At 42.7% G+C, this 21614-nt stretch overlaps 1 long non-coding RNA gene across 1 annotated transcript; it reads left to right on the top strand.

Moving 5' to 3' along the window:
- The first annotated feature begins 595 nt into the window (after positions 1 to 595).
- LOC132596794 (uncharacterized) lies at positions 596 to 17663 on the top strand. Its single transcript, XR_009562801.1, has 3 exons — positions 596 to 669; positions 14062 to 14103; positions 16332 to 17663. It is a non-coding gene; the product is annotated as an uncharacterized lncRNA (long non-coding RNA).
- Positions 17664 to 21614: the final 3951 nt, after the last annotated feature.

Below are 21614 nucleotides of genomic sequence, written 5' to 3'. Positions count from 1 at the left end.
TTGAACAAAAGAGTATAGACTGCATATGAGATGATATAATGAAATGTTGTTCATTTTGTCAGGTAGGATAATGACATCAGAGTTATGTAAGTGAATATTCTAATTCTAAGGAGATTCATGCCGAAGTATTTAGAAGTGAACCGGCGTGGTGACTACAATTTACTTTCCAATAGTTCAGCGAAAAAAGCTAATATATGTATATAAACTCAGAGAAAAAAGAGGGAGGGAGAGAGAGACAGAGCCAAAGAAAGCAAGCAAATGAGGCAGAATTGGTGAATCTAGTCCAAGAGCACATGGGTTTCATTTTTTAATTATTTCCATTTTTCTGTATGCTTGAAAATTTTCAAAATAAGAAGTTGAAGGGAAAGTATTGGTGCTAATACCTTTGAAAAATACAATTAAGTTACTGCAGGAAAGAGAAAGGATTGATCTGTGTTTTTAGGTAAGAATAGAAACTTCCCCCAAGCTGGGGAGGAGCACTGCGCCACGGTCAAGTTCACTCTGATTCTGAGCACGTCTCATTAACTCAAAAGGGCAAACCTGACCTACATCCTCCCAAGCACTCGTTACAAAAGCAAGGAGCCCTTTTCCAGGGCAGCCAAGTGTCCATGGAGGCAAAGCTTGCGGGATGAGAGGACCTTTTCTTCAGAACAAAGAGCTGGGAGGGAGGTAAGTAGGACTTGCCTTTGAGAGACGGAGCAGGCGTATGTCAATGGCACAACCGGGACGAGAGGCAGCAAAACGAGTGAAGGGATAGGAATCTGGAGCTGAGATATGGGCTCTGAGATGGAAGCTTAAAATAATTTAACGCAAGAGAGTAAAATGCTTCCCAGTTTCCGGGAGAGTGCTTTGGCTTTTTTTGGCTATTGTTAAGGAAAGCCTTTCTGTGGCCTCTCGTTTCACCTGCCTACACCCCTTGCCCCCGTGTACCCGGTTACCTGCACGACCTCTGCCCCCCTCACTCTCCCACAGCGCTCAGAGAAGCGCTAGCCAGCTGGTGTCCTGACACCCATTTGGGTCCTCCAGGCTCAGCCTCTCCCCAGGGAGCCTCTTCTTTTACCCGGGATTCGAAAGCACCACATGTGACCCTAAGAGAGTCCCAAATAGCCACAGAGAATCATGGTCTCACAGCATGGACTGGAATCACATTTCAAGTTCCTGCTAAACTGACAATTTTTAGGACTTCCCCGGCAGCGCAGTGGTTAAGACTCCACGCTCCCAATGCAGGGGACCCGGGTTCGATCCCTGGTCAGGGAACAAGATCCCACATGCCTGCCGCGACTAAGAGTTCGAATGCCACAACTAAGAGTTCACATGCCACAACTAAGAGGTCACATGCCACAACTAAAGAGCCCACATGCCGCAACTAAGACCCGGGGCAACCAAATAAATAAATATATATATATATATATTTTTAAAAAAAGAACGGCTATTAAAAAAAAAAAGAAAAGAAACAGGAGGCCACAGGAAACTGTAACACATCGCAGTGTCTCTCACCCCTCCTTCCCCCCACCCCCCACCAAAGGGACAGCATAGAAGAACTCAGCGGTCCTGCAAACAAGACATTCCCTTTAAAAATAATAATAAAATAAAAAATAATAAATTGACAATTTTTAACTTACTACTGGCAAAAACCTCAATAACTTTGAAAGGGTGTGGTCAGAGCTGGTTGCATTAAAATATATACATATGCTGGCTTTCCTCTTTTTGGGTGAGAGTCCCTAGATTTTTATTTCTGTGCAATGAAGGGTAGATAAGACTTGTCGATGCTGGTTGAAGGGCCCTCCAGAGTGGAGAACAGGCCAGGACATGCCGATACCTCATTTCTTCCCATGAAATTTGTTTAAAATATCTTCTATTGCAACTTCACATAAACTTATTTCCTTGAAAAATCAGATTATAGATGTATTGAGCTCAAGCATAAGATAGTTGCTGTTTTTTCCTTATTATCTCTTTTATTTTTTTAATTAATTTTTATTGGAGTATAGTTGATTTACAATGTTGTATTAGTTTCCGGTATACAGCAAAGTGATTCAGTTATATATATCCATATATCCACTCTTTTTTAGATTCTTTTCCCATATAGGTCATTAGAAAATATCGAGTAGAGTTCCCTGTGCTATACAGCAGGTTCTTATTAGTTACCTATTTTATATATAGTATTGTGCATATGTCAATCCCAATCAAAGATAGTTGCTTTTGCATAACCCAACAAGTACCCACTTCCACAGAGTGCCCAAGTGCCTGGCAGCGACTAACTTCATATACACGTAATACAACTGAAAACGCTTCGTGCTCCTTTTCATCCTGGGGACTTGGCTTTGCGGGACGGGTATTTGCTGGATGGTTCCACAAGCTGGCTAAATCTGCTTTCCTTTTCACACTGACTGCAAAGTTGTTCAGAACCATATTTGAAACCCACTTCCACCAGTGTGATCGAAATCTTACACCCTGCCTTTGAGGCAATGTTTTTACAGCCTCATGATGTGTTACCGTAACTGGTTGCCTTGAATCTTTCTGGCTGAAGAGGCACTTACGGGATGAAGAGAATGCTGGCTGAATCCAGACCCTAGCAGGGGCTGCTCAGGCTCCAGGACGCTCTCAATTTGTAGTGGACCCTAAGATGCCTTGACAATAACCAGGGATCATTTACCTAAGAGCACCAGGCCTGGAAGAACAGCAGATCCCTGGAGAGCAGCTCTCAGTTGGCAAAGCCAATACATGAAGCCGCCTTTTTGGTTTCTTAGGAAGCACAGAGTGCATCAGGGAAGGAGGCGGTGCTGCAGCCCGTCCACCCACCCCCACCTCCACAGGCGCACCTGCAGACGTTTCCAGGATGTACAGACTAGGAAGCTGAAAACAGTAGGAGCTCATTTTGCTGAACACTTGATATACACTCTGTAACAACCCTGCAATGGAACATTATTATCCTACTTACACACAAGGAAACTGAGGCTCATAGAAAATGTTGCCCAAGGTCATGTAGCTGCAAGAAAATGGCAAAGCAGGATTTAAGTCCCTGGTGGGCCTGATTCAAAGTCCTGGGTCATTGCAGCATGCCTGCAGGGCCAACTGCCTGCCCTCGCCTCTGTTTCCCCAAATGCCACGTGTGTGAATATCACGTCTGTGATCCCTGATGAGGCTACTACATGAAGTCTATAAAATATTTTAATTCTTCGGAGGAAAAGAACCTTAAAAACATAAAGCCATGTGAAATGAGGCCAAAGAACTCCTGGATGACTGCCTGGTTTGATTTTGGGTCCCTGTGAAAGTTAGGGAGCAAATGTCAAAGAGCAGATCTTGCCCTCTGGCATCTACAGACGTCACAAAAAATTCATGGAACCTCTGGAGAAGTCCTGCAGACTTCTGTAGTCCTGCAGACTTCTGTAGCTACAGCGTTTAAATGCTGCAGTGGGACTCATCAGTGGCGTGGCCCCAGCACCAGCACCCTGCCCCATCAGCCCCGTCAACACACCCTGAGCACGGGCAGAAGCAGGGCACGGAGGGCCCTCTCTTCCTCCTCGGAAGCTGTGGTTCCCAGCCTGAGCTGTTGACACTGCACCAACCAGTGGCTGCAACACTCAGAGCTCCCTGGGGACCCCAGTGACCCTGCTTCAGAGCCTGTGCTTTACATTTTTCAGATCCCTCAGAGCAGTCCCAGGAGGTGTGTCCTGAAACATTTATCATCCCCTCCAAAGAGAATTTGTATGCGCCTCATTTTTTAATAAAGTTCTAGTCCTTTCTTTTCGATCCCTTTTCTTCTTCTATTCTGATATTATTGACACGGGTCTCTTTAAGTTCTTCTCTATGCCATGCTCTCTCCCGTCACCAGCCTTTGCACAGTTCTCTCTGCCTGGAACACTGGGATACCTGCATGCTCCCGGGCCCCTTCCCTGGCTTTGACTTCCAGGTAGTTCTAGTTTAGTTAAGTCATCACTTCTGAGGAGGCCTCCTGACTCCCCTAGAAAGTCGGGCCTCTGCTCTGGAGCCCTGCTGTAGCACCCTGTGGTTCTTTAGCTTTTATCCCTGTATAACTGTCATTGTCTGTCTCCTCCATAAGACCGCAAGGTCCATGGAGGGCAGATGCCCCAGCTTTACCGGTTGCTGCTAAGAGTTAAACAAATGCCTGGCACAGAGCAGATGCCCAGTAAATGTCTAATGAATGAATGAATGAATCTCTTTTAAAGAATGAAGATCTAACTCGGACTAGTGCCATAACAATAGTAACAAAATGTCCTCAGATTTATGTAGCTCTTTATAGTTTAAAAAGTGCTTTCAATAACTCTATGACAATAAATTTGATAACCTGAGTCAAATGGATCAATTCCTTGAAAGACATAAGTTGCCAAAACTCGCCGAAGAAGAAATAGGCAATCTGAATAGACCCGTGTCTATTAAAGAAATGGAATCAATAATTCACAACCTTCCCAAGGCCCACCAGGCCCAGGTGGATTGAATTCTACAAAACATTTAAGGAAGAAATCATACCAATTCTCTACAATCTCATTCAGAGGATAGAAGTAGAGGAAATGCTTCCTAACTCATTCTGTGGAGCTGGCATTACTCTAGTACCAAAACCAGATGAAGACATTATGAGGGAAGAAAACTACAAACCAATATCTTTCATGAACAGAGATGAAAAGTTCTCAACAGAGTACTAGCAAATTGAGTTCAACAGTGTATAAAAATAATTGTACACCATGACCAAGTGGGATGTATCCAAGACATGCAAGGCTGATTCAACATTTGAAAATCAAATAGTGAATTCCAGCACATCAAAAGGCTAAAAAAGAAAAATTACATGATCATATCAATGGATGTAGAAAAAGCATTTGACAAAAATCCAACACCCATTCATGATTAAAACTCTCAGGAAACTAGGAATAGAGGGGAACTTCCTCAAACTGATAGAAGCCTACAAAAGCCCTACAGCTAACATCATACTTAACGATCAGGAACAAAAAGCTTTTCCTCTAAGATCAGGAACAAGAAAGGATTTCTCTCTTACCACATCTTTGTGATATCATAGTGGACGTCCTAGCTAATGCAGTAAGACAAGAAAAGGAAATAAAAGTCATACAGATTGGGAAGGAAGAAATAAAACTACTTTTGTTTGCACATAACATAATCATCCATCTGAAAAAGTCAACAAAAAAACTCCTGAAACTAATCAGCAATTCTAGCAAGGTTGCAGGATACATGATTAATATAAAAAAAGGCAATTTCTTTCCTATATGTCAGCAATAAATGAATGGAATTTGAAAGTAAAAACACAGTATCATTTACATTAGCACTCCAAAAAAGAAATGATTAGGTACAAATCTAACAAAAATATGTATGATGTTTATATGAGGAAAACCACAAAATTTTGATGAAAGAAATCAAAGAAATACTAAATAAATGGAGAAATATTCCATGTTCATGGATAGGAAGATTCAGTATTGTCAAGATGTCAGTTCTTCCAACTTGACTCAATGCAATCCCAGTCAAAATCCTAGTAAATTATTTCATGAATATCAACGAAATGATTCTAAAGTTTATATGGAAAAGCAAAATATGCAGAATAACCAACACAATATTGACGAAAATAAACAAAGTTGGACAACTAACACTATCCAACTTCAAGACTTACTACAAAGCTACAGTAATCAAGTCAGTGTGTTATTGGTAAAAGAACAGACAAATAAATCAGTGCCCAGAAGTAGAACCACATAAATATAGTCAAATGATCTTTGACAAAGGAGCAAAGGCAATACAATGGAGCAAATGTAGTCTTCAACCAATGGTACTGGAACAACTGAACATCCACATGCAAAAAAATGAATCTAAACACATACCTCACAGCCTTCTCAAACATTAACTCAAAAATGGACTATAGGGCTTCCCTGGTGGCGCTGTGGTTGAGAGTCCGCCTGTCGATGCAGGGGACACGGGTTCGTGCCCCGGTCTGGGAGGATCCCACATGCCGCGGAGCAGCTGGGCCCGTGAGCCATGGCCGCTGAGCCTGCGCGTCCGGAGCCTGTGCTCCGCAACGGGAGAGGCCACGACAGTGAGAGGCCCGCGTACTGCAAAAAAAAAAAAAAAAAAAAAAATGGACTATAGACCTCAATGTAAAATGCAAAACTATAAAACACCTAGAAGATAACATAATAGAAAGCCTAAATAATCTGTGGTATGGCGATGACATTTTAGATACAATACCAAAGCATAATCTATAAGAGAAAGGATGCATAAGCTGGACTTCATTAAAATTTAAAACTTCTGCACGGCAAAAGACAATGTCACAGGAATAAGAAGACTAGCCACAAATGGGGAAAAGATATTTGCTCAAGATACATCTGATAAAAAACTGTTATCCAAAATACAGAAAGAACTCTTAAAAGTCAACAAGAAAATAAACAACTTGATTAAAAATGGGTAAAATATCTTGCGACACTTCATCAAAGAATAGATACAGTTGGCAAATAAGCCTGTGAAGAGATGCTCTACATCATATGTCATCAGGGAAATGCAAATTAAAATAACCATGAGCTATCACTACACACACATTATAATGGCCAAAATCTAAAATACTGACAATACCAAATGTTGACAAGGATGCAGAATAATAAGAATTCTCATTCAGTGCTGGTGGGAATGCAAAATGGTACAGTTACTCTGAAAGACATTTTGGCAGCTTCTTACAAAACTAAATATACTCTTACCACATATGATCCAGAAATTGTGCTCCTTGGTATTTATCCAAAGGGGTTGAAAACTTACGTCCACACAAAAACCTTTACACAGATGTTTATAGCAGCTTTATTCATAACTTTCAAAACTTGGAAGCAAACAAGATGCCCTTCAGTGGGTGAATGGATAAACAAACTGTGGTCCATCCAGATAACGGATTATTTTTCAACAGTAAAAAGAAATGAGCTCTCAAGCCATGAAAAGACATTGAGGAAACTTAAATGCATATGACTAAGTGAAAGAAGGCAATCTGAAAAGGGTACACACTGTATGGTTTTGACTATATGACATTCTGGAAAAGGCAAAACTATGGAGGCAGTAAAACGGTCAGTGGTTGCCAGGGGCTGAAGTGGAAAGGGATGAATAGAGTGCAGAGGACTTTTAGGACAGTGAAAGTACTCTGTTTAACACTATAATGATGGATACATGTGGCTATACATTTTCCACACCCACAGAACACCAAGAGTGAACCCTAATGTAAACTGTGAGCTTTGGGTAGGTAACAATGATGATTCAGTGTAAGTTCGTGAGTTGTAACAAACGTCCCACTCTGGTGGGGGATGTTGATGATGGGGTGACTGGGTGTGTGTGGGAGGAGGCGGTACATGGGAAGTCTCTGTAGCTTCTCCTCAATTTTGCTGTGACCCTAAAATTGCTCTAAAGTCTCTTAAGAGAAGTGCTTTCACATACGTTATTCTTATAACACTGTAAATTATGTTTCTTATAAAAGGCTTCCTCTTTCCTCCCAATCTTTCATTATTAGTAGCATATTTTTGCCTTGGAAGTGGTAGCAGGTCTACACCCCCGCCCCTCTATAATTTTTCATTCAGATAACTAACATTTATTTAGCTTTCATTATATACTAGGCACTTTACCTAAGATTTCTTATTGAAAACTCAGAAGAGGTCTTATGATCCCATATTTACCATCTGGCTGACCTCCGCCTGGGCCATACATCTCCTACTCCTGTCACTCCAGCCCCTCCTACCGTGGCCTCTACTTCTGCCCCTCATCCTGATACCCCCCTCTCCTGCCTCCTGGTTTTGTCTCCCGTCCAAGCGAAACTCTCACACCGCAGGGTCTGGCACAGGAGACGGGTCCCAGCTCCTCTGATACTGGCCATGCTCACCCCTCAGACCTCCCCGTCCTCAGGGAGCTCGAGGCAGGCGCTGCCTCCTGGACCCCTGTGTGGTGCTGGCCCACCTCCACCAGCTTCATCCTGGCCCTTTCTGAAAGCAAAGCGAATCTGACCCTGGGAGTACTTTCCTCACCAGAGTCAAGTAAACACATGTCCAGCAATTCAAGAGGATGCCACAGGCAGGGCTGTGAATTCAGCAAGAGAAATGTGGTTGGTGACCCCGAAATGAGTTGCTGGTGGAGGGTCCACTCCCAGAAAACGAGAAGGTCTTTGCTAATCTGCCACCAGATCCAGAGGTTGTTTTCTTCCCAAGTGGACGCTAACTGCAGATACACTGGCTATCAGAAGAGGACACGCACTTTTGGAAAAACAAAAGGATGCCCACTTTGAAAGTTAAACACAAGACCGCTCAGGGCAGAAGCTGGCCCTTCTGTGTTAGATGGCTAGATCACATGCAGCTCCAAGTCACAAACTTGGGACTGGTCTGGGTTGAGGGTAAAGAAACGCAGTGGGGCCTGGGCCTGAGAACTACTCCCACCTTCATGAAAAGTGGGGGGAGGAGGTTCCCGAGGTCACAGGCTGCATGGGAGCCTGGCCCTTTCCAGGGTTCAGCTGGGAGACTCACATTATAGCCTACGTCGTAGTCTGTAAGCTTGGGTGGTAAATTTATCTTTTTTTTTTTTTTTTCAGGGGGGAGGAGAGGGGATGGGAAGAGAAGGGAGGCCAAGAACAAATCGTCTGACAACCTTTGAATTAGGTGTCTTCCCTGTATTGGAAGAAAATATTTGGCTACTGGATTAAAACCTAAAACCCTGAGAATCACAATAAATAAATAAATCACAGTGGATGAGCACCCAGGGGAGGGCTAAGTACTTGACCCAGAACCGTAAATGCAAACTTGAACTCTCTTTGAAGTCTTAGGCTTGGTCTTTGAAATTCATCCACTTTTGCATTCTGCCCATTCATGTTTATTTTAGTATGAAATAATATTCTTTCTCCTCCAAAATCTTCAAACAAAGCCCAGTGCTTCAGGAAGGTGTGGCAGGGGAACGCACAGCCCAGTTTCATGTGTCCGGGGGTTTGAATAAGCACGTATCCAAAATCTCTATGCATTTAGGGCAACTGCTGGTCGACGATCTGGCTGCCGTGGGTGACAGAGATAGGAGTGCAGACCCTGGGCGCTGGGTGACAAAGGGATGCAGAGGACCTCTTTCCGGGGAGGATGGCCAGAGACACTGCTGAGCACCTTGCGTAAGTCACACTAGGAACAAGCATTCCATCTTGGGGCAGGCACGCAGGGGTTGCACAGGCTGCCAACACCCTGGTGTCCTTGTGAGGGTCTGCGTTCACTCAGGTGGGCAAGGCTGTAATAAAAGAACAGACACGAGCACGCAATGCTTCAGCACAAGGGAACTGGCACCATCCACGGAGGTCCAGGGAAGCAGCTCTGCTCAACGTAGACGTACAGGAACCCAGGCTGAAGGTGGTGTGCCGTCTTTAACATGAGGCTTCCTGGGTTGCCTGGGGGTTGCCACCCCAATCACCGGGAGAAGGAAAAGAGCATATCGGAGAGTGGGTGTAAAGTTTTCAGGCCTGGGAGTGACGCACACGTTCTCCTACTCACGTCCCACCCACTGTCAGTCATGTGATCACACCGAATTGCAAGGGAGTCTGGGAAAGGGACTCCATCTGGGTGCTCAGGAGGAAAAGGGAAACAGATTATGTAGAATAGCACTTTTCGCCACAACACCTAAGGCCGGGAAATCCCACAAAGCTGTGCATATTAATTTCAGACAGATTAAATAATGAGATAGTTGCTACACGGGGCACAAACACATCTCTAGGTGATTCTAGGCCCTCTTCAATATTCCAGGTATGTTACAGAGGTTCAGCCCAAAATCAATGAGCTATTGGAAAGTTTACTGGAGCTTTTTCTGAACATCCATTTTTCTAAAAGTTTGATCTGATTCAGTTAATTCCAGGCCCTCTGTGATGCAATTAATAAAAAATACTTGTCGCTCTAAGACCTACATTTTCTTCCTAAAACTCCCTCTTCATTCCTAAAACTGTCTTCCATTTCAACCTTTTAAATGTAAGTAATAACAAGTGTCTCTCTGGAGCACAGCGAGTTCCAGTGAGACTAATTCAAAAGAGCGAATGATCCAATGGTCCTGCGCATAGATTGTCTCCCATAGTAAGTTCGCTTCTGGCTTCATTGGTTGGGCTGGTGCAGACATGGTTTGTAGCTTTGTGAGTCAGAATGACCATTACCAGCGTGACACCTGTGACAGTTCTTCCTCTGAACTGGAACACTTTGTACTCAGATTCAGAGCCAGGGCTGCTGTGAACTGCTTTTCTGGCAGCGGGAAGGTGCTATCTGCATCTCTCAACCAGTGTTCTCCACCACGCAGATTATGTGAGCTCCCGTGTCGGAGGCCAAGAGACACCTTGGATTTGTTCAGTTTCCTCACCGGACTCTTGTTTCCAGAAGGATGGCACTCATTTCAAGGCACTGGGGCTCAGGCACGTCTGGCTGCCCTTGCTTTCTCCTTCCTCTTGGGGATGTGGCTGCAACACATCGTCTTGTGTGCAGTATGCCCTGAGTTGTGCCTTTCACCTTCACCCCAAAGCGCGTCGCCCCGCTCCAGAGCACACAGCTGTGCTCTCTGTGCATCATGAAGGCCTCCCTCTATCGTAAGAATCAGGAAGCCTGCATCTGAAGGGGGGCTTTCGTGTCTCCTCAAGTCCCCGTTAGAGCCTACAGGAAAAATTACATCAGCTGCAATTGAACAACAAGCGGGGACTTCCATTTTTAGAGATACGGTTTGGAAACCAAACCATTGCAAGTATTTGGTAATGCAAGATAAAACAGGACAAATATGACATTAAGTACAGCTTGAAGGAAAGGAAAGGAAAGCCCAGAGTAAGGAATAAAGAGTAAGCTAAGGACCAAAGCAGTGAGCATGTGAGCTGATACGGCGATTGTCCCAGAGGTAGGGCTGTCAGCCTACGTAATCTTGAGGCTTGAATTTTAATACTCCTGCCAAGACGGAAGGAAGAGTTTTGGTCCCATATGAGTAAAAGGGAGATCAAGACGCCCGCAGCAAGTGGGGGCCCTTAAAGAACACACCCTCAAGGAAAGGTTACACTAGATAAATATCCACGTAAGATCACAGAGACGTGACAAGAAAGCTTGTGTACTGCTTATCACACTGGGAGTCGGAAAAAAAATCCTTCCTGGGAATTGGTAACGACTCTTCATGCAGATTTTGGTTCAATTTCACACTAACAGCATGGTTCAGGAAAACCCAATTTAAGAAAAGAATATGAAATTTGTTCCAGACAGTGAAAATCCCCAGGGCACTAAACTCAGGCTACACAATATTTTTACAGAGGATGAGCTCACAAAAACTCTTGTTTGTGAGATGCCTGAGGAAATAATCTGCTAGGATTAAGAGCCCTCAGACATAAAAGAAGAGTATTAGAACCTGAGAACGTCAGATAACTGTTTAATCTTATAGACTATAAAATGAAAATACGTGACATGATTAATGTCAAAAAGGAAGGAATTCAAAAAGTAAGAAAAGAATAAATCATTATCAAAAATGAAACCAGGCAAAAATGAAGAGTAACCAAATACAAGTTTTAGAAATAAAAAATCTAGTAATTGAAGTTAAAAACTGAATGGATAGGTTTTATCTGATTAGATACAGCTGATCAGAGACTCAGTGAACAGGAAAGAAAATATGAGGGAATTTTACAACATGCAATACCCAGATCAAGAGGTAGAAATTATGAAAGAGGAGTTAAGAGATATTCGAATAGAATGAAAACATCCAAATATATCTAATTAAAGTAGCAGGAAGAAAGAGTCAAGAGACGGAGGAGAGTCAGTATTCATAAAGAGAATGGCTGAATATTTTCCGGAGTTTATAAAAAATATGAATCTGTGGATTCAGGATGTGCAACACATTGTAAGCAAAATAAATAAAACACGACTATACCTGAACACATGTTGGTAAAACTGCAAATCAGAAGCAAAGAGAAAAAGCTTGAAAGCAACCAGCAAGAGCATTCTTGCTGTATCTGTAGATATGCTATAGCAGCAGCCATAAAAGCCAAAATACAGTGGAATAATATCTTCAAAGTGCTGGAAGAATACAACTCACAATTTAGATTTTTATATCCACTGATTCAGAAGTGAGGAAAAATTTAAAATATTTTCACACAGACCAAGACTGAGACCACCTAGCCCAGTAACTCTCACTGAAGGAACTACTAAAGGATTTTCTTCAAGAAGAAGTAATCAAATTCAAAAGAAACAAATATAATGTGAGCAGCAATGAAATAGGTAAGCATTCAGGTAAATCTAAATAAGAATCAGTTGTATAGGGGCTTCCCTGGTGGCGCAGTGGTTGAGAGTCCGCCTGCCGATGCAGGGGACGCGGGTTCGTGCCCCGGTCCGGGAGGATCCCACGTGCCGTGGAGCGGCTGGGCCCGTGAGCCATGGCCGCTGAGCCTGCGCGTCCGGAGCCTGTGCTCCACAATGGGAGAGGCCGCTACAGTGAGAGGCCCGAGAACCGCAAAAAAAAAAAAAAAAAGAATCAGTTGTATAAAAATCAATGACAGTGTATATAATGTCCACTCTACCAAATGTAAAATAGCTAGCTAGCGGGAAGCAGCACATAGCACAGGGAGATCAGCTCGGTGCTTTGTGACCACCTAGAGGGGTGGGATAGGGAGGGTGGGAGGGAGACGCAAGAGGGAGGAGATATGGGAACATATGTATATGTATAGCTGATTCACTTTGTAATAAAGCAGAAACTAACACACCATTGTAGAGCAATTATACTCCAATAAAGATGTAAAAAAAAAATCAATGACAGACTTCAGGAAAGAAGTGCAAAAAGTGGAATAAAATACCAGATAGCAATAATTGATTGAGGAGAGACAGGAGGGGCATAAAGTAAGGCAACCCAGGGTCTGTACATTACAAAGTGGAAGGGAGAAAGGCTGAATGAGTACAGACTTGTTAATTCAGGTACGAGATAAAAATTGGAAGGCGACCACTAGGAGAATAGAAATAGAATGTATAAGTTCCAAAGCGGCAGCAGCAAAAATAAGAAAAGGAAATTAAGAAAACTCCATCATTCTAGCAGAAAGCAGAAAAGGAGAAACGAAATTTACACACAATATGTATATATACTGTGAACAGAAAACACAAAATAATATGGTAGGAATAAAGTTTTTAAATCACAATAAATATGGGATATATAAAATATGTATTAAGATATAAGAATAAGTATAATATAAATGCCTTAAACTTTGTTAGATAGATTTAATTCAATTCATGGAGAAGGATGCAACCCACGAAAGATTTAATACAGCTCACTCCAAACATGGAAAGAGTTCTCAGCCTCCCAATAATTAAAGAAACAATGAGTTCACATATGGATTTAAAAATGACAACCCTTAGTGCTGAAGAGAGTGGGTAAATTGGCATTCTTTGAAAATGTTGACTGTAAAGTGAATTGGAACGCATTTTCTGGAGTAGAGTTTGCAACATGTATCAAAAGCCTTAAAATATACACATGTAGCAATTACACTTTGAGGAAATAAGCAGATAACATGGGCAAAAATTTACCTGCAAGGATGCTCTAATAAATTATTTATAATATCAAAAACCTGAGATCTAAATATCCAGCAATTAATTATATTACTATTACAGCTACCACCACTACTACTACTACTAATAGTGATAAAATATAATATTTATTAAGAGCTTATTACGTGGTAGGCATTGTTCTAAGTGCTTTACTGACGAGCACATTTTGATCTCCATCATAACTCTATGAGATGGGTATTATAATCATCCCCATCTTACAGATAAGAAAACGCAGGCACAGAGAAGTTAGTAATTTGCTTAAAGTTACCCAGTGATCAAAGGGAAGCGCCCCCCTCACTTTTTGCTTAGGAAGGTTCTGTTTTCCGTGGCTTGTCCCTTCCCTTCAAAATGCTTTTTGGGGACACTCATCATAGCCGAGAGCCGAAGGCCAAGGGCGCAGACAGCTGGTGCCGAGAGTCTGGTAATAATCACCATGGCAAGTACTGAACCCCCTGAAATCCCCTCCCTCGGTCTGACCCAGGCTGTTCTATTTTTGTCACCTCTGTTTAATCTTATGTCATTCCAGTGATTAAGCTCTTGCAGCAGGCAGAAGAACACGGGGGAACAGGTAAGATTACGTAGCAGGTGTGACGGCCAATCCAAGCAGTGAACACTGGGGCAGATTTTGCATAAACGCAGTGTCTTCCCAGGTCACAGGCTACCCCAGAACCTTGCCACTGCCCCGTTAGGAGGGAGAGCCTATGTTCCCTCCCCTCGAACCTGAGCGGGTTCTCCAGAACGACCACGACACTTGCGTTTAGGAGATTACGCAGCCGATAAAAAACATGTTCTAGGCAACACCGTGTTTTAATAACGCAAAGCACAGGAAACCACCCGTCCTGTGAATCCTCACACTGTAAACGCACATGCGTATGTTAGTATAAAGTGATACTTACACGGGGGCATATGTAGCCGCGGAAACAAGTGTGGCTGCAGCGCACACTGAGGTACGAACAATCCTTGCTCTGGGCGCCAGGACCACAGGGAACTTTTGTCCTTGGGCTTACTTTTCACATTTCTGCAAGGAACGCACATCACTCGTGCGATCTGAAACACGGAACTTGTAATTCCAAAGACTGAAAACATCCATGTGGTTGGTGGGGTGGGTGAGGATATGGGAGTCAGAGGAGGGAGAAGCCTCCCCTGCCTGCCCAGCTGGGTGCTTACTTGCTTCTGAGGCCTCTTGGACCCACAGAGTCCAATGTCACAGGTCACCAGCACCCGACCAGACAGGGTCTTTTCCTTCAACGCCCAGCATCTCCAGCTGCGTCTTTCGTCAGCTATCTGTCCAGGGTCAACTGCTTAGACTTCGTCCTCTTGGCCCGATCCAAGAAGACGCTCAATTACGTGGGGCGTCATATAGGCGTTTCCTTCCTGTCATCTGAGGAAATGAAGCCAGGTGTACAGTCCACAGTGGGAGACAGTGGCGATGCATTAAAGTTATTCAGCAATTGTTGACTGGACGTCTGCCACGTGACGGACACCATCTTTCAGGCCGAGCAACCTTGCATTCAAGGACAGTAAACTAGGCCTCTTCCAATGCACTCCTCTAGTGTATTTTTATTTTTTTAGATAAAGATCACAACAAGTTACCTTTGATACAGGTGTAAACCGTAAACTCCTCTTGTGGCAAGATTATAAAAGTTCTTCATCTGGGAATAAGACTTCCCTGATAAGCTCATAGGTTCCAACAGACGTCTAAGTAATTATTTGATCGTGACTAATTCCTTAATTGAGCTAATCATGCTCTATAGCACTCATGCCCATCCCCCAAATGAAATCAAGGCTGCAGCATAGAAACTGCTCAACTGCCATGCTACTGTGTAGCCGCACTTTTTTTTCTTTTTCTTTTGCGATACGCGGGCCTCTCACTGTTGCGGCCTCTCCCGTTGCGGAGCACAGGCTGCGGACGCGCAGGACCAGCGGCCATGGCTCACGGGCCCAGCCGCTCCGCGGCATGTGGGATCTTCCCGGACCGGGGCACGAACCCGCGTCCCCTGCATCGGCAGGCGGACTCTCAACCACTGCGCCACCAGGGAAGCCCTAGCCGCACTTTTTAAGCAGTGAACCCTTAGTCTCTTTTGGATGGAAACGTCCTGCCTAATGGAAGTTTAGAAAAAGCTTCCTGCCGTTGGCATATCTTTCATCTCAGGCTCGCCCAAGTCTGAACCGGCAGTCTGACGAGGCTGGCAGTCCTTCAGATTCAAACCTGCCCTCAGGAAATACCCTCAGTCATTTGGGGTGCAAACCTGGAGAGATTCTTCCTCGGGATCCCACTTCTTACCTTTGCTGGCTCATCCTGGACCTTCTAACCCTTCTTACAAAGCTGTGTGTAGATGGACAGAACCCTTTTCAATAGGTGTGCTTCTCCTTGAATTAAAATGCTGATGAGGGCAGCCTTTTATCTCTTACAAATTCTATTCCTCTTCATTGTTGAGATGCTGATGACACCCCACTCAGTCGAGCGGGGAAACATTTCATCCACAAGAAATCAACCTGAGAAAACGCAAATAAAAATTTCTTAGTTTTTCTTTTTCCCTTGGCCTGTGTTCCACATTTATTATTTTTAAATGTTATTTATTTATTTAATGACACTTCATTTAATTAATTTAGAAAGCATCTACTTATCATAAACTTTATTTCCTTAGAATCCCTACACTGGTCTAAACTAAACTAACCTGAGCTCTAAGTAGATTATTGCTTGACTGTTTGGTTTTTTTTTTTTTAAACCCTGTAGTTGTTAAAGGTTTACACAAAATAATTTTAACTAACAAAAAAATTCTTTTTCTTACACAGCAAACACTGAAAGAAGGAAATATGTCTCATACCCCATAAAGAAACATCCCTATAATATTTAACTGGACCAAGGAATCAGGAAGCACGACCATTCTCGATCCCTGTTTCTCTCTCTCTCCTTTTCTCCCTCCTTCAAGGAAACTGATAAGCATCTGGAAATCAGACTCTGCCATTTTGCTCACCGTGGTCTGAAGCATCCATTCAATTCAAAGGTAGACAAAGAACAGATATCAGGTCACAATTGTAAAGACTCGAGGGGATTCTGTATGTATTTGAATTCTCACTTGGGGGTCTTGAAGCTCCATTCTTTTCTATCTCTTCTGGTTTCCTTGAAGCAAACAAATACCTCCTCTCTGAGAGAAGCACGGCCAACAAGTTTCTTAAAAACTCACATTTTTCTCTCTGTGGACAGTAGCCAGCGCCAGAGCTGCGGTCTCCACCCTCTTTGCTTCTTCCAAACGCTCAAGGGCAGACAGGCTGCGGTGCGTGGAGCAGACTCACTGCCTTGTGTCCGATGTGCCGCTCCCAATGAAACATTTGTTCCGTGACAAGTTAAATGTGTTCTGCCATGTCACACGGCATCGCAGAGTTCTCTGCCATCACATGGACAGCAAAGGGTCATGAACTAGCCGTTTAATGTCTGGGTCGGATGGGCTGAGAAGACGAGCCACAAGCAGCCCTAGGACAAGCCACTCGTCCTCAGATCATCAGCTGAATTCAGGACACTTAGGGAGAAGGGTTTTCTCTTCAGTCAAGCTGAGTTGCCATCGCAGAACCTTCTGTGGATGTCAGGCCGTTCCTGCTCTGATCTTCTCCAGCGCAGGAAGCTGTCCTGACACGGATTTTGCAAGTGTCAATCGCAGAGCATGAAGGCTTTAGGCAGTACGGAGCCTATGAGACCAGAAGGAGATACAGCCATGGTGGGCAGCTCTGTGTTGGAGGTTCTGAGCAACTCTTTTCTTAATGTGTTTTCAATTTTCAGAATTGTCTGTAATGAGTATGTCTACATTTATAATTTTTAAAATGAATTTAAACAGTAAATGGCAAACTATACGGAAGAGGAAATGGTTCTTTGTAGAAAGCCCAAGGGTGCTGAGTTCTCAGGACCACAGAAGACTTCTTGTGGCCTATCCCTAGAAGGGAGATTTTCCAGAGCCTTTCAGAGCGCTGTGGAGCACGTGTGAGTAAAACCCTCTGTGCACTGACCCCGACTCCCGGGGTGGAGATCCATTACATAGCAGAGCAGTAGGGAAAGGAAAAGCTAAGTTGACTCTCTAATACTATATAGTCCATAAGTCACTCCCCTACATTAACCAATGGGCCAGATGTGCATTGGAGCTCCCTCTGCAGGCCAACGACAGTATTAACTGACCACCTCTCCACCCTCGGCTTCCTTGGAAGAATCCAAGCCCCTGTCAACCAGGATGTGGTCATTTTAAAATGAAATGAAATGTGCTGACATAAAAAAAAAAAAACACCCTTTCTCCTGTGCATTCTAGGGTGGCAGAGCAAAACAGTATTTTAAACAAGTATAGAAAATAGAAGCAGCCCTTATAATTTCAGTTCTGTGAAAAAACTCAGCAGGGGGTGATTAAAATAACATTACCCGCTTGAAAGCCAAAACCAAGGCTGCAAGGCAGTATTTCCAGCTGCAGTGGACAAAGGCGCCCTCATGTCCTCAAGCTGCTTCACGGAGCGGGAATTGGTAAAACAAAGGTGACAGGGTCAGACGGGATCTCTTTCCTTCTTTCCCCTGTGAACGTTGGACAGCTTCTTGATAGCCCTGTACCATGCTCCCCATCAATAAAATGAGAGTGGGCGGGGTCATGTCTCAAGATTCCTTTAAGTTCCAACAGAAAAGAAACGAATATGCGATAGTAATGATACACGTTTGTCACCAAGGTATATATTAAACACTGGATCGTTTCTATCCACAAGTTGGTATCGGGGCAGAATCAGATCTGAGGCCAAGTTCCATCTCAGCTGCTTGCCACTGGTGAGACTTCGGAAGGTCACTTCTCTTAGAGTCAGTTTACTCACTGCTAAGAGTGGAAACAGTAACAACAACAGTCAGTCGTAAGACGCAATGAAAGAAAAGTCCCCCTTTTCACAGTAGCAGTAATAAGGATAAACTAGCTAGGAATACACCCAAGAAGAAATGGGCGTGATTTATGTGATGAAAACTGGAAGCACACTCCTGAGGCAAACGAAGGAAAAGATACACAAATGGAAAAGTTACCATGTTCCTGGGAGGGAGACTCAACATCACGTAGCTGTTAACTCTTCCTAAGTTAATCTATTAATTTAATACGATCCCGATTTTAAAAACCAACCAGGTTTTTTTTTGGAACTTGGCAAGCTGATTCTAAAGTTCATATAGAAAGGTAAATAAACAAAAAAGTAATGGGAGGGATATAAGCCCTTCAGATGCTGAAACAAATTATAAAGCTATAATTTAAATATTTTGGTTAAACAGTTTGTTAAAACCATTTGGAATGGACACTTGAATAGACAAATCAGTAGAAGAACACAGAAGGTCAGAAAGAGACCCCAATACAAACTGGAATTTATTATATAATAAAAGTAGGATTTAAAATCCAGGAGAGAAACATGTATTATTTGATAAATGGTATTGGGACAATTAGGTAGCCATCTAAAAAATAATGGACACCTATTTCACGTGTCGTAGTAGGATCAATTCTAGCTACATCTAACATTGCGAGCACTGTAATTGCAAAAACATTAGACGAAACCATGAGATAATTTTTAAAATACTCCTGAAATGGAAAAGGCTTTCTTGACTCTAAACAAAAAATGGATATACTTTTACCATGTAAAAATAAAACATTTCTACATGGCAAAAACCACAATAGTAAAGTCAAGAGACAAATGGCAAGCAAGAGAAAAATACAACCACTCCATGGTCAAGGAGCCAATTTCCCTAATATATAAAATGTTCTTACAAAACAATAAAAGAGACAAGAAAGTTTTTTATGAAGTAAAAAGTTTGCAGAATAGCAAATTCAAAAACTTACTCATAATAAAGAAAATGCAAAGTAAAAGCATGACACCATTTTTGAACTGATATTAGTAAAGATTAAAAAAACCGATGTACTCTTGGTGAGGGTATAAAGTAACAGGCACTATCATTCACTGGTGGGAGGGCAGTTTGCAGTACTCTCGAAATTACAAATTCATGAAACTTTTGACCCAGAAACACCACTTCTAGGAATTCATCCTACAGATACATTAATACATAAAACAAATGATAATACAAAATATTATTAGCAGCATTGTTTGTAATTGCAAAAGATTGGGAAAAAATGTCTGAAGATAGGAGACTGGTTAAACAAATTCTAATTTATCCATTCAATGGCAATTTATGCAGCATAAAAATGGACGAGGAAACACTTGCTATCTGATACAGAATAGTTACTAAGAACTAATGACAAATGGAAGGAGGGAGGTAAAAAAGTGGAAAAGAAAATACAGGCAAACGTTTTTGCTTAAGCATAAAACTGGTGGCAGTGGCATGAAAACCTGGGTGGAGTGGGGCAAGGTAAGAGGAAGACCTTTCACTGTGTTTCATGGTATGTCCTTTTGTAAATTCTGAATTTTGGACAATGCAAAAGTTTTACCTCCGAAGAAATAAATTATAGTATAAGGGGTATGCCTTCAAGCTCGTTCCAGAGGGAGGGTTAAATGTGATAGATGATCTATATAAACTCCACAGCACATAGTAGGTACTCAACAAGTAGTTCCTGAAGAATGACTGAGCACTGCCACCTGGGGTGCGAACTGTGTCTTGTCACAGTGGCCGGTCCCAACGCCACTGGTCCACTCTCTCCCTGGAAGAGTCCTTCAGGCATTCAAGGAAGCCTCTGACTGGCCTTCCCCACGATTCTTTCAGTATATTTGAATCCTACGTGAAACATGACTGGCTCAAACTCTAAGTCCCAGCTATCACTTTTTTTTAGAGAGAGAAAATTGAAACCCTACTCTCATGGAGTTCATGCAAAGAAGACTGAGAAGCGAAACTGCCTTCGCAAGACTATCTTTAAGGTTTGGAGAACAAAAGCAAAAACAGAATAGATTGACCTAGACTCTGAGAGGCACTGCAGATGGTGCAGACAGAATCTGTGGTGCGCATGCAAGGATTTGTTTACCGGAACAAGTGATGACAGCACTGCTCCATTATTTTCAGGCGGAAGCATTGCTAAAGCCGAGCTGGGCTTCTTAGTATCAAATCGTCAGAAGCATACTATCTTGTGGGTCAACGAGAAACGAGGCATCTCCCTTTACAGCGACACGACTGGTGGGGAGACAAGCGAGCCCCACCATATTCTAGTGCAGGGTTCCTGCAGGCTGGCCTCGGCCTGTGAACCGTGTACGATTGGCCCCGACTGAGATAAGCACAGAAATGGAAAGAGAGAGCCTAGAATAGTATGTCTACCGAATCTGATATTTTAAAATTAAGCTTGCATTTTACTTTTCACTTTCTATTTCATTTTTATTTTTTCCATTCTTTTTTTTTTTAATTTCATTTTACAAAAACGGCAGTCCAAAATAGATTGAACATTTAAAAAACACAAGCACCGGTCCTACACCAGAGCTAGTTTGAGATGCACTGCTCTGGTCTACATTTTCTTCCAGCAAGAATGACTTCGAAGTTCCTGTAGAAACTGTGGTGTCCTACATGGCAGCCACTGACCACACACAGCTATTGAGCACTTGAAATGTGGCTGGTCTGAATTGGGATATGCTGTACGGGTAAAACACACACTGGATTTCAAATCCTGGTGCAAAAAAATGTATATTATGTCAATGTTTTAATAGAGGTTAAGTGTTGATATATTGTGCTAACCAAAGTATACTATTAAGATTAATTTAATAGTTTTCTTTTTACATTTTAACGTGGCTTCTAAAAGCTGTAAATTCCATGTGTGGCTTGTATTTGTGGCTCACACTACACTTCTGCTGCACGTGCTGAGTGCTGCTTTAGACTTAGCCTGCTACATCTGACACAGTGTTGTGGTGCCCAGTCTTTCGCTACATATTCATCCCAAATATCACCTCTTCAGTTAAATGTCATGAACCATGATTATAAATAAAGCTGCTTTTTATGTGACTCTTTAAACATTCACATAAAGATTTTTGTGTGAACATGGTTTATATCTCTCTTGGGTAACTACATAGGAATGGAATTGCTGGCAAGTATATGATTAACTTTATAAGAAACTCCCAAATTGATTTTCAAAGTCGTTGTACCATTTTGCATCCCCA

The sequence above is a fragment of the Globicephala melas genome, chromosome 2, assembly GCF_963455315.2.
Source record: "Globicephala melas chromosome 2, mGloMel1.2, whole genome shotgun sequence".
Taxonomy (NCBI): domain Eukaryota; kingdom Metazoa; phylum Chordata; class Mammalia; order Artiodactyla; family Delphinidae; genus Globicephala; species Globicephala melas.
Note: the sequence above shows the minus strand (reverse complement) of the source record. Positions and strands in the feature narration are given on the sequence as shown.